General features: G+C 44.2%; 2 long non-coding RNA genes across 2 annotated transcripts; one reads left to right on the forward strand and one right to left on the reverse strand.

Moving 5' to 3' along the window:
• Positions 1 to 5,470: 5,470 nt before the first annotated feature.
• Positions 5,471 to 6,859, reverse strand: LOC106608249 (uncharacterized). The gene is made up of 4 exons (XR_001329421.3): positions 6,826 to 6,859; positions 6,725 to 6,751; positions 5,941 to 6,533; positions 5,471 to 5,854 (listed from the first exon to the last, which is right to left on the reverse strand). It is a non-coding gene; the product is annotated as an uncharacterized LOC106608249 (long non-coding RNA).
• Positions 6,860 to 7,140: 281 nt separating this feature from the next.
• On the forward strand, positions 7,141 to 8,353 carry LOC106608248 (uncharacterized). The gene is made up of 4 exons (XR_014392517.1): positions 7,141 to 7,224; positions 7,306 to 7,361; positions 7,512 to 8,202; positions 8,282 to 8,353. It is a non-coding gene; the product is annotated as an uncharacterized LOC106608248 (long non-coding RNA).
• Positions 8,354 to 10,057: the final 1,704 nt, after the last annotated feature.

Genomic DNA, 10,057 nt, shown 5'->3' on the forward strand with positions numbered 1-10,057 from the left:
TGCTCTTGATGGTGCAGCTGTAGAACCTTTTGAGGATCTGAGGAACAATGCCAAATCTTTTCAGTCTCTTGAGGGGGAAAATGTTTTTTCGTGTCCTCTTCACGACTGTCTTGGTGAGCTTGGACCAAGGAACTTGAAGCTCTCAACCTGCTCCACTACAGCACCGTCGATGAGAATGGGGGCGTGCACGGTCCTCCTTTACCTGTAGTCCACAATCATCTCCTTTGTCTTGATCACATTGAGGGAGAGGTTGTTGTCCTGACACCACACGGCCATGGTCTCTGACCTCCTCCCTATAGGCTGTCTCGTCGTTGTCGATGATCAGGCCAACCACTGTTGTGTCATCGACAAACTTAATGATGGTGTTGGAGTTGTGCCTGGCCGTGCAGTCATGAGTGAACAGGGAGTACAGGAGGGGCCCCCGTGTTGAGGATCAGCATGGCGGATGTGTTGTTACCTACACTTACCACCTCGGGGCGGCCCACCAGGAAGTCCAGGATCCAGTTGCAGAGGGAGGTGTTTAGTCCCAGGGTCCTTAGCTTATTGATGAGCTTTGAGAGCACGATGGTGTTGAACGCTGAGCTGTAGTCAATGAACAGCATTCTCACATAGGTGTTCCTTTTGTCCATGTGTGAAAGCGCAGTGTGGAGTGCAATAGAGATTGCATCATCTGTGGATCTGTTGGGGTGGTATGCAAATTGGAATGGGTCTAGGGTTTCTGGGACAATGGGGTTGATGTGAGCCATGACCAGCCTTTCAAAGCACTTCATGGCTACAGATGTGAGTGCTACGGGTCGGTAGTCATTTAGGCAGGGTACCTTAGTGTTCTTGGGCACAGGGACTATGGTGGTCTGCTTGGAACATGTTGTTATTACAGACTCGAAAAGGGAGAGTTTGAAAATGTCAGTGAAGACACTTGCCAGTTGGTCAGCGCATGCTCGGAGTATATGTCCTGGTAATCCGCCTGGCCGTGCAGCCTTGTGAATGTAGACCTGTTTAAAGGTCTTACTCACATCAGCTGCAGAGAGCATGACCACACAGTCACCGGAACAGCTGATGCTCTCATGCATGTTTCAGTGTAACTTGCCTTGAAGAGAGCATAGAGGTAATTAAGCTTGTCTGGTTGGCTCGTGTCACAGCTCTCGGCTATGCTTCCCATTGTTGTCTGTAATGGTTTGCAAGCCCTGCGACATCCAACGAGCATCGGAGCTGGTGTACTACAATTCAATCTTTGTCCTGTATTGACTCTTTGCCTGTTTGATGGTTCATCGGCGGTCATAGCAGGATTTCTTATAAGCTTCTGGGTTTGAGTCCCGCTCCTTGAAAGCAGTAGCTCTACCCTTTAGCTCAGTGCAGATGTTGCCTGTAATCCATGGCTTCTGGTTGGGGTGTGTACGTACAGTCACTGTGGGGATGACGTCATCGATGCACTTATTGATGAAGCCAGTGACTGATGTGGTGTACTCCTCAATGCCATCGGAGAATCCCAGAACATATTCCGGTCTGTGCTAGAAAAACAGTGCTGTAGCCTAGCATCTGCTTCATCTGACCGCTTTTTTATTGACCGAGTCACTGGTACTTCCTGCTTTCATTTTTTTCTTGTAAGCAGGAATCAGGAGGATAGAATTATGGTCAGATTTTCCAAATGGAGGGCGAGGGAGAGCTTTGTACGCGTCTCTGTTTGTGGAGTAAAGGTGGTCTAGAGTTTTTTTCCCCTCTGGTTGCACATTTAACATGCTGATAGAAATGAGGTAAAACGGATTCACGTTTCCCTGCATTAAAGTCCCTGGCCACTAGGAGCGCCACCTCTGGATGAGCATACCCATACCCATGAGATGATGCAGCCACCACTATGCTTGAAAATATAGACTGGTACTCAGTAATGTGTTCATTGTTAATTGCTTTTTCCACATTTTTTGCAGAATTACTTTAGTGCCTTGTTGCAAACAGGAAGGATGTTTTGGAAAATGTTTCTTCTGTGGAGTAACTAGAATGTTGTTGATCCGTCCTCAGTTTTCTCTTATCACAACCATTAAACTCTAACTCTTTTATGGTCACCATTGGCCTCATGGTGAAATCCCTGAGTGGTTTCCTTCCTCTCCTGCAATTAAGTTAGGAAGGACGCCTGTAACTTTGTAGTGACTGGGTGTATTGATACACCATCCAAAGTGTAACTAATAATTTCACAACGCTCAAAGGGATATTCAATGTTTGCTTACCCCCCATCTACCAATAGATGCCCTTTGCAAGGCATTGGAATACCTACTTGGTCTTTATTGGTTGAATCTGTGTTTGAAATCCACTGCTTGACTGAGTGACCTTACATACAATTGTATGTGTGGGATACAGAGATGAGGTAGTCATAAAAAAATTGTTTTTAAACACTATAATTGCACACCATGAGTCGATGCAACTAATGTGACTCGCTAAGCAAATTTTTGGTCCTGAACATATTTAGGCTGGTAAACAAAGGGGTTGAATACTTATTGACTAAAGACATTTCAGGTTTTAATTTGTAAAAATGTCAAATATATATCATTCCATTTTGACATTATGGGGTACTGTGTAGGCAAACGACAAATAAATCTCAATTTAATCCATTTTAAATTCAGGCTTTAACATCATAAGGTTAACCCAGGTTTATTCCACAAAAGCAATGTTGCAAAACAAATCTTTGCGACATGTGTAATGGAAACGGCACAGGGGATTTTTCTTTTCTTGAACTTTCTTTGCAACAAATGGAAACTGTTTGAGTCAGTGATTGCCAAATCATGTAGGATACGCGGGGAATGTGATGTTACCGCATAACTAAACTCAGCAACAACAAAAAAAGAATCGGCCCTTTTTCAGGACCCTGTCTTTCAAAGATAATTAGTCAAAATCCAAATAACTTCACAGATCTTCATTGTAAAGGGTTTAAACACTGTTTCCCATGCTTGTCAATGAACCATAAACAATTAATGAACATGCACCAGTAGAACGGTCGTTAAGACACTAACAGCTTACAGACAGAGGCAATTAAGGTCACAGTTATGAAAACTTAGGACACTAAAGAGGCCTTTCTACTGACTCTGAAAAACACCAAAAGAAAGATGCTCAGGGTCCCTGCTCATCTGCGTGAACGTACCTTAGGCATGCTGCAAGGAGGTATGAGGACTGCAGATGTGGCCAGGGCAATAAATTGCAATGTCCGTACTGTGAGACGCCTAAGACAGCACTACAGGGAGACAGGACAGACAGCTGATCGTCCTTGCAGTGGCAGACCACGTGTAAAAAAACCTGCACAGGATCGTTACATCCAAAAATCACACCTGCAGGACAGGTACAGGATGTCAACAACAACTGCCAGAGTTACACCAGGAACACATAATCCCTCCATCAGTGCTCAAACTGTCCGCAATAGGCTGAGAGAGGCTGGACTGAGGGCTTGTAGGCCTGTTGTAAGGCAGGTCCTCACCAGAAATCACCGGCAACGTAGCCTATGGGCACAAACCCACCATCGCTAGACCAGACAGGACTGGCAAAAAGTGCTCTTCACTGACGAGTTGCGGTTTTGTCTCACCAGGGGTGATGGTTGGATTCGCGTTTATCGTTGAAGGAATGAGCATTACACCGAGGCCTGTACTCTGCAGCGGGATCGATTTGGAGGTGGAGGGTCTATCATTGTCTGGGGTGGTGTGTCACTGCCTCATCGGACTGAGCTTGTTGTCATTGCAGGCAATCTCAACGCTGTGCATTACAGGGAAGACAACATCCTCATGTGGTTCCCTTCCTGCAGGCTCATCCTGACATGACCCTCCAGCATGACAATGCCACCAGCCATACTGCTTGTTCTGTGCGTGATTTACTGCAAGACAGGAATGTCGGTGTTCTGCCATGGCCAGCGAAGAGCCCGGATCTCAATCCCATTGAGCACATCTGGGACCTGTTGGATCGGAGGGTGAGGGCTAGGGCCATTCCCCCCAGAAATGTCCGGGAACTTGCAGGTGCCTTGGTGGAAGAGTGGGGTAACATCTCAAAGTAATAGTTTGGGGGAATACAGACTGTCGCCAATTTAATGCACAATTTGCCTACATTTTGGCAAATGTTACCCACCCCCCAGCAAAAAAAAAAACTTAAATACAAAAACGGGTAAAATTGTACAGCTACTGTAGCAATGTTACTGCACTTTTTTTCCTGCACTGAGCAAATTTCAGTTCTCCTGAGTGCAAACTTGAATGTTGAAACTTCTCTGCAACTTCCAGTGCCAGTTTACTGTGAACACTGAGGCTGTACTTGCTTTAAGTTACAATTTTAACAGTGGCCATGTAGACTATTTGATCATAATGTATACAGGCCTACCAGAGTGGCCTTCTGTACCATCAAAAACAATGGAGAAAATGCATCCCATAACATTGTAACATGGAAATAGCTGTTCTATCATTCAGCCTACAGTAGCAGCCAATATGTGTTCAATGTAGGCATATATTTTCAATAAAACACACAGGGCATGATATACTATTTATCCACTTGTCCTTCTGGAGGTGACTGAAAATGTTTGATGCAAGAAACCACTTAAAAAAATTCATTATTCCCATATGATTACAGGAAATCAGACAAATACTACCCTCTGCCTATTGGCTGCTTAGCTTATTCAAGCGTTTCAAAATACAACTCCGACCCTTTAAAACAAAAGAGCTCTTCACTTGAGGTTCTTTTCAAATATGCCTAGAAATATACACATTGTGCTCGTCACTCCCCATTGCTGACTACAAATGATCAAACTGGGCTAATAACTAGCGAAGAATATGAACAAAATTGCACACATGGCTACATGCAGCTGTCGCTTTGTCAAAACAAGCGCATCTACTCAACCACTGATGCTGTAAACACCGTTCATTAAGTAAATGGCACAGATCCATATATTGCAATGGTCTATTTGCTTTCTGGCTTACTGCAGCTCTGATTGTTTATGCCGTGCCGGTCTATGTAGAGTATGGGCTGAGTAGTGCCTGTCAATGCAATAGAATCCTTCGCAGATGTGTTGTGCCTACAAAATCTCTCGCGTAATTCATTTGTCGGTATGTTGCACTGAAAATGGCTAATATCGCAGCAATTTGAGCAAAATTGCCACATTAAGAGCCAATCCTGTGTCAAAGAGTTGATTAACCATTTAAATATTAGTCTAGTGATTTGTTAGACAAATTATGAAGCCCACTGTCCAATTAAGTGATCTAGTGTCAATTACAATTGCTTGGAAACAGCTTAAAACTAAGCCTCCTTGGTTAGACAATATCTGCAGTCGTAGAGCCTAGCACTGCAGTCGTAGAGCCTAGCACTGCAGTCGTATAATTATTATTACTTCAAATGGTACCCAGTCACAACTTTCAATTAAAGTGCAATGCCTATGAGACTTAAGACTACATTAAAACTGTAGAGGGCCAATCAATAGACAAAAGGGAATCATTGTATCATTTATTAAGTTGTGATAACAGTATAAGAATGCAGGTTAGTACTGATTGCTGTGAGGAAGGCAAGACATCAACTACACATCAGATATGACGAAACTCAGAAGTTGTACCTGGTTAATTCAATATCCAAGTTCTTTTTAGAGGTTTAGTAGCCCCTATGACAGTAATAATAGTGATGTCCAAAACTACATCCGTGGACTGGGATATGAGGAACACAATAAACCAGGCGTTAAAAGTACTGGCAACATATATTGGTTACCATTATATACAGAAATCCAGGAACCCTACTTCTGATTCCAGAGAGCATCGCTTAAGCCAGGGGATCAAGGGTCTAGGTCATCCTGTTCAAGGTTCTGAGGGTCAGAACTGTAGGTCACCTGAGAAGAACTGGAACCAGCTAGAACCTGGGGAGCATCAGACACCCAGAACAAGTTAGTCATGCTTAGTTTATTATACTGCACATAAATGGTGTAAAAATCTGAGGTTGTACCTGTGGTTTCATGAAGTTACTGTCATGAAAACCATAGCCTCCCTGGCTCTGCTGGGAAGGACTGGAGCCAACCGGACCCTTGGCAGAGCTAGAGTCCTCTTTACCTTGATATCACTGGGTTCAGGAAAGAGTTGTATGTGACAGGAGTAGTATGGTACCAGATGAAGCTGGCTGAGCACCATTGGTCATTCCCATGCTCATAGCAAGTTCTGAAATGGCTGATGGTGCCAGCAGGGAACTTTATCCTGCATCCTCAGGAAGTGGGAACCATTGGTCTTCAGACTCACTGACTGTTGCCATGTTCAGACACTCAATGTGAGAGAACCCCTGCCTGGAACTTACTTGGAGACTCAAAGGGAAGGTAGTGGAAGTAAACTAGGGTAAGTTCCTCCAGCAGGAACACATCCAGTCTGTTCAGGAGCCTGAGGAATGAGGTAAGGGGAAGCCACAGCCTTACGGGACAGCAACACCATGACTCCCAGATACAACAGGACCAGGGAGCTTTGAAGGACCGCTATCGACAGTGGCTGTGTCATAGCCAGGTCAGTCACGCGGTGAAGGCACCCTCAGGGTGATTGAGTCCATTCTGTAGGCTGGGGGAAGAGAATACAGATGTTTAGTACCATTGCCTTTTAGAAAAGGAAAAGTCACTTTAATTAAAGACCTTGGAAAAAAAAAAAAAAAAAAAAAAAAAAAAAACACAAAGGTACTGGCAAAAACATTTTCCAACACAGTTAAACAGACATTTGTGTTAACTTGTTGATGGGGATAACAATGAACATACCAGAAAAGAAAAACCAGGAGGAGCCCCCTAGAAAACAGATACATGATTAAAGACTACAGTAGTTTAAAAACAACCCAATCTCCAACATAAACATCACTTACACTAGAGCCATCATACCCATTGCACAATGAGAACTGTTGACATGAGGAGAAGAGATGCTGGAGTGTATTTAGATGTTGTAGAGGACACCCTGTAACCAATCACAGCTTGATTAGATAACGATGGACAGCTGAAGTTAATTGAGGCCCAATTCCACACCAACCATTATCCCTATCCCGTTGCCCGTGGATCTGACAAAAACTGGATATAAGGGCGTAGGGGTTGAGTTGAAGTTAGACAAGGCAAGTGAATTAACACCAGCTGGCCATCATTGTCCAATCAGGCTGTGATTGGTTACAGGTTGTCCTCTACAACATATAAATACACGCCACAGTTGCTTCTCTATACTTCACATGTCCCCATTGTGCAATGAGTATTATGGCTTCTAAGTGCTGTGCAGTGTAAGTGACAGTTAAGATGAATGTGTTTCTTTTTCACAATAAGTGTTGTAGTCTACATCATTTAACTGTTTTGTTATCTAGGGGTCTGTTCCTGGTTTTGCTGTTCTGGGATGTTCATTGCTATCCCTATCAACAAGGTAAGAACAACAATGGATTGCTTTGTGTAACATGTGTTGGGTAATGTGTCTGCCAATACCTTTTGGTGGGATTTTGTACTTAAACTTTTAAGGTTTGATAAGTGACTTTTCTAAGATCTGAAAAGTAATGGTATGGTCTTCTCTCCCCAGCCTACAGGATGGGCCAAGTCTACCCAAGAACTTCAACTCTATATGGTCCACTTGTCAAACCCAGCCAAAGTGACACCTACACACAGTACTTCCTTAAACATGAACCCATTACTTCTGGTTCAAGCCTCCCTGGTCCTGTTGATTCTAGGAGTCCTATTGACGGGGGCTCCAATCTTGGTAGTCAGTGTTTAGCTCCCCTGAAGACTGATGCTTCCCCTTACGTCATTCCTCAGGCTCCTGAACAGACTGGATGTCGTTCTGCTGGACTAGTTTACCCTAGTTATCTTCCTTTACCTCCACTGTGTGAGTCTTCACCAAGTAAGTTCCAGGCAGGGGATATCTCTCACTTTGAGAGTGTTTATGAACATGGCAACAGTCAGAGTGAGTTCGAAGACCAACGGTTCCCACTTCCTGAGGGTGCAGTTGAGGCAGGTTCTATTCCAGCCCCACTCCCTGCTACTATAGCCCGGTCCAAAGTTATTAGACCAGAACCTAGCCAGGAAGATTTTGAGGATAATTATAGTGAGCTGTTCATCACTGGGAAGTTCCCTGCTGGCACCATCACCAATTTAAAAACCAAATATGAGCATGGAAATGACCAATGGAGCGCAGCTGGTTTTGTCCAGTACCGGCCTGCTCCGGTCCAGTACCGGCCTGCTCCGGTCCAGTACCGGCCTGCCAGTAGGACAAGGTAATGTTTTTGGCTTTGATTTCTGTCACTTGTTTTCTGATGTGTTGAGCAGCTGTAACACTTCCCTTCTCATCCTCAGGTTCTGTGCTAACCTGGATCCTGCTGTCTCATGGCTGTGTTGACTGCCAATAAAGTACTTTATATAAATGTATATTGTGTAGGTTGGTTTATATATTAAGTGTTTGGTTCTACACACAAGCAGGAACATTCAGTTTGTACAATATACATGTCATCAAATTCATCTGGCTGTTTGTCCTGCTCCACTGCTTTTCTACAGCCATCCTTATCTACCAAATCCAGTGGCTGAGATTTTGACTGTCCCTTGCAGAGCTCATTCCCAAATTTGCTTAGCGTCTACATTTTGGGAATTTCTGCCACTTAAGCCTCATTTGCTTACTTCCTAATCCGCTGTCCTTTGTGGCGCTATAGTTTTCCTTTCAACATGAACAGGGCTTGTCAGTGGTAACGTGGCTGTTTCAGGCCATACGACACCAGCTGCAGACACTTCTCATGCTCAATCAAAACCTTTATGAAGCCCTTTAAAATTTGGCACATGTCACAGTGCTATACAGATACCCAGCCTAAAGTCATCTAGAGCTGGGGGGTGGCCAGACTTTTGGCTGTGTCTCCAGATGTCTGCTTGTGAATGACCATGGTCTACAGGGATGTCAGACTTGACAGTGTGGTACCAGGACAACTTCTCCCTTGATGTCAGTAAGACTATCTGATGGTACCCAGGAAGAGGGCATGCCCACATCAACAGGGCTTTAGTGGGTTGAGGTTAAAGTATCCTGGCGTTCGCATCACTAAGAACTAAATGTGGTCAGCATAGTTTGAAAAGGACACCCAACAGTGCCTCTTCCCCCTCAGGTGGCTGAACAGATTTGCCATAGGCCCTTGTATCTTAAAGTTCTACATCTGCACTATTGAGAGCTGTATGGCTAGAGGGTGTTGGGGCTGGCCCAGCACTTCAATGGTTCCGAGCTCCCTGCAATCAAGACCTCTGGGGTATAAGGATGGTCTGACATTGTGAAAGATTTCAGCCATACTGTTCACTCTGCAAACCGGACCACTGCCTCTGCGCACACAACTATATACCATTGTTTCCCAAAATAGGTCCTTGGGTGCATATTTTGTTTCTTGCCCCAACGCTACACAGCTGATTCAAATTATCAAAGTTTGAGTTCATTATTTGAATGGGCTGTGTAGTTTTAGGGCACAAAATGAAAGGTGCACCCCTTGGGGTCCTGGGGAGCGAGTTTGGGGAAACCTTGATACGCGCTACAGACACGCTACAGACATGCTACGCTGACGCTACACTGACACGCTACGCTGACGCTACACTGACACGCTACACTGACGCTACAGACACGCTACACTGACGCTACAGACACGCTACACTGACGCAACACACTCAATTTCACTCATTATTTTGTTACTCTGTTTAATGTACTTGTATCTATCCTGATGCCTAGTCACTTTACCCTGCCTTCAAGTACAGTACATATCTACCTCAAATACTTAATATCCCTGCACATTGATCTGGTACTCTCGTGTGTGTTTAAAGCTATTACCCCTGCACATTGATCTGGTACTGGTACTCTCTGTATATAGCTATTATCCCTGCACATTGATCTGGTACTCCCTGCACATTGATCTTGTACTCCATTCTTATGTATTTAATTCCTCTTGTGTTATTATTTTGCAACTGCATCGTTGGCTCTTACATCTAGACGTTCCGCTAGCGGAACACCTGCTCCAATATCCAATGATAGGCGTGGCGCGAATTACAAATTCCTCAAATCCAAAAACTTCAATTTTTCTAACATATGACTATTTTACACCATTTTAAAGA

The sequence above is a fragment of the Salmo salar genome, chromosome 06, assembly GCF_965601325.2.
Source record: "Salmo salar chromosome 06, fSalSal1, whole genome shotgun sequence".
Lineage (NCBI taxonomy): Eukaryota > Metazoa > Chordata > Actinopteri > Salmoniformes > Salmonidae > Salmo > Salmo salar.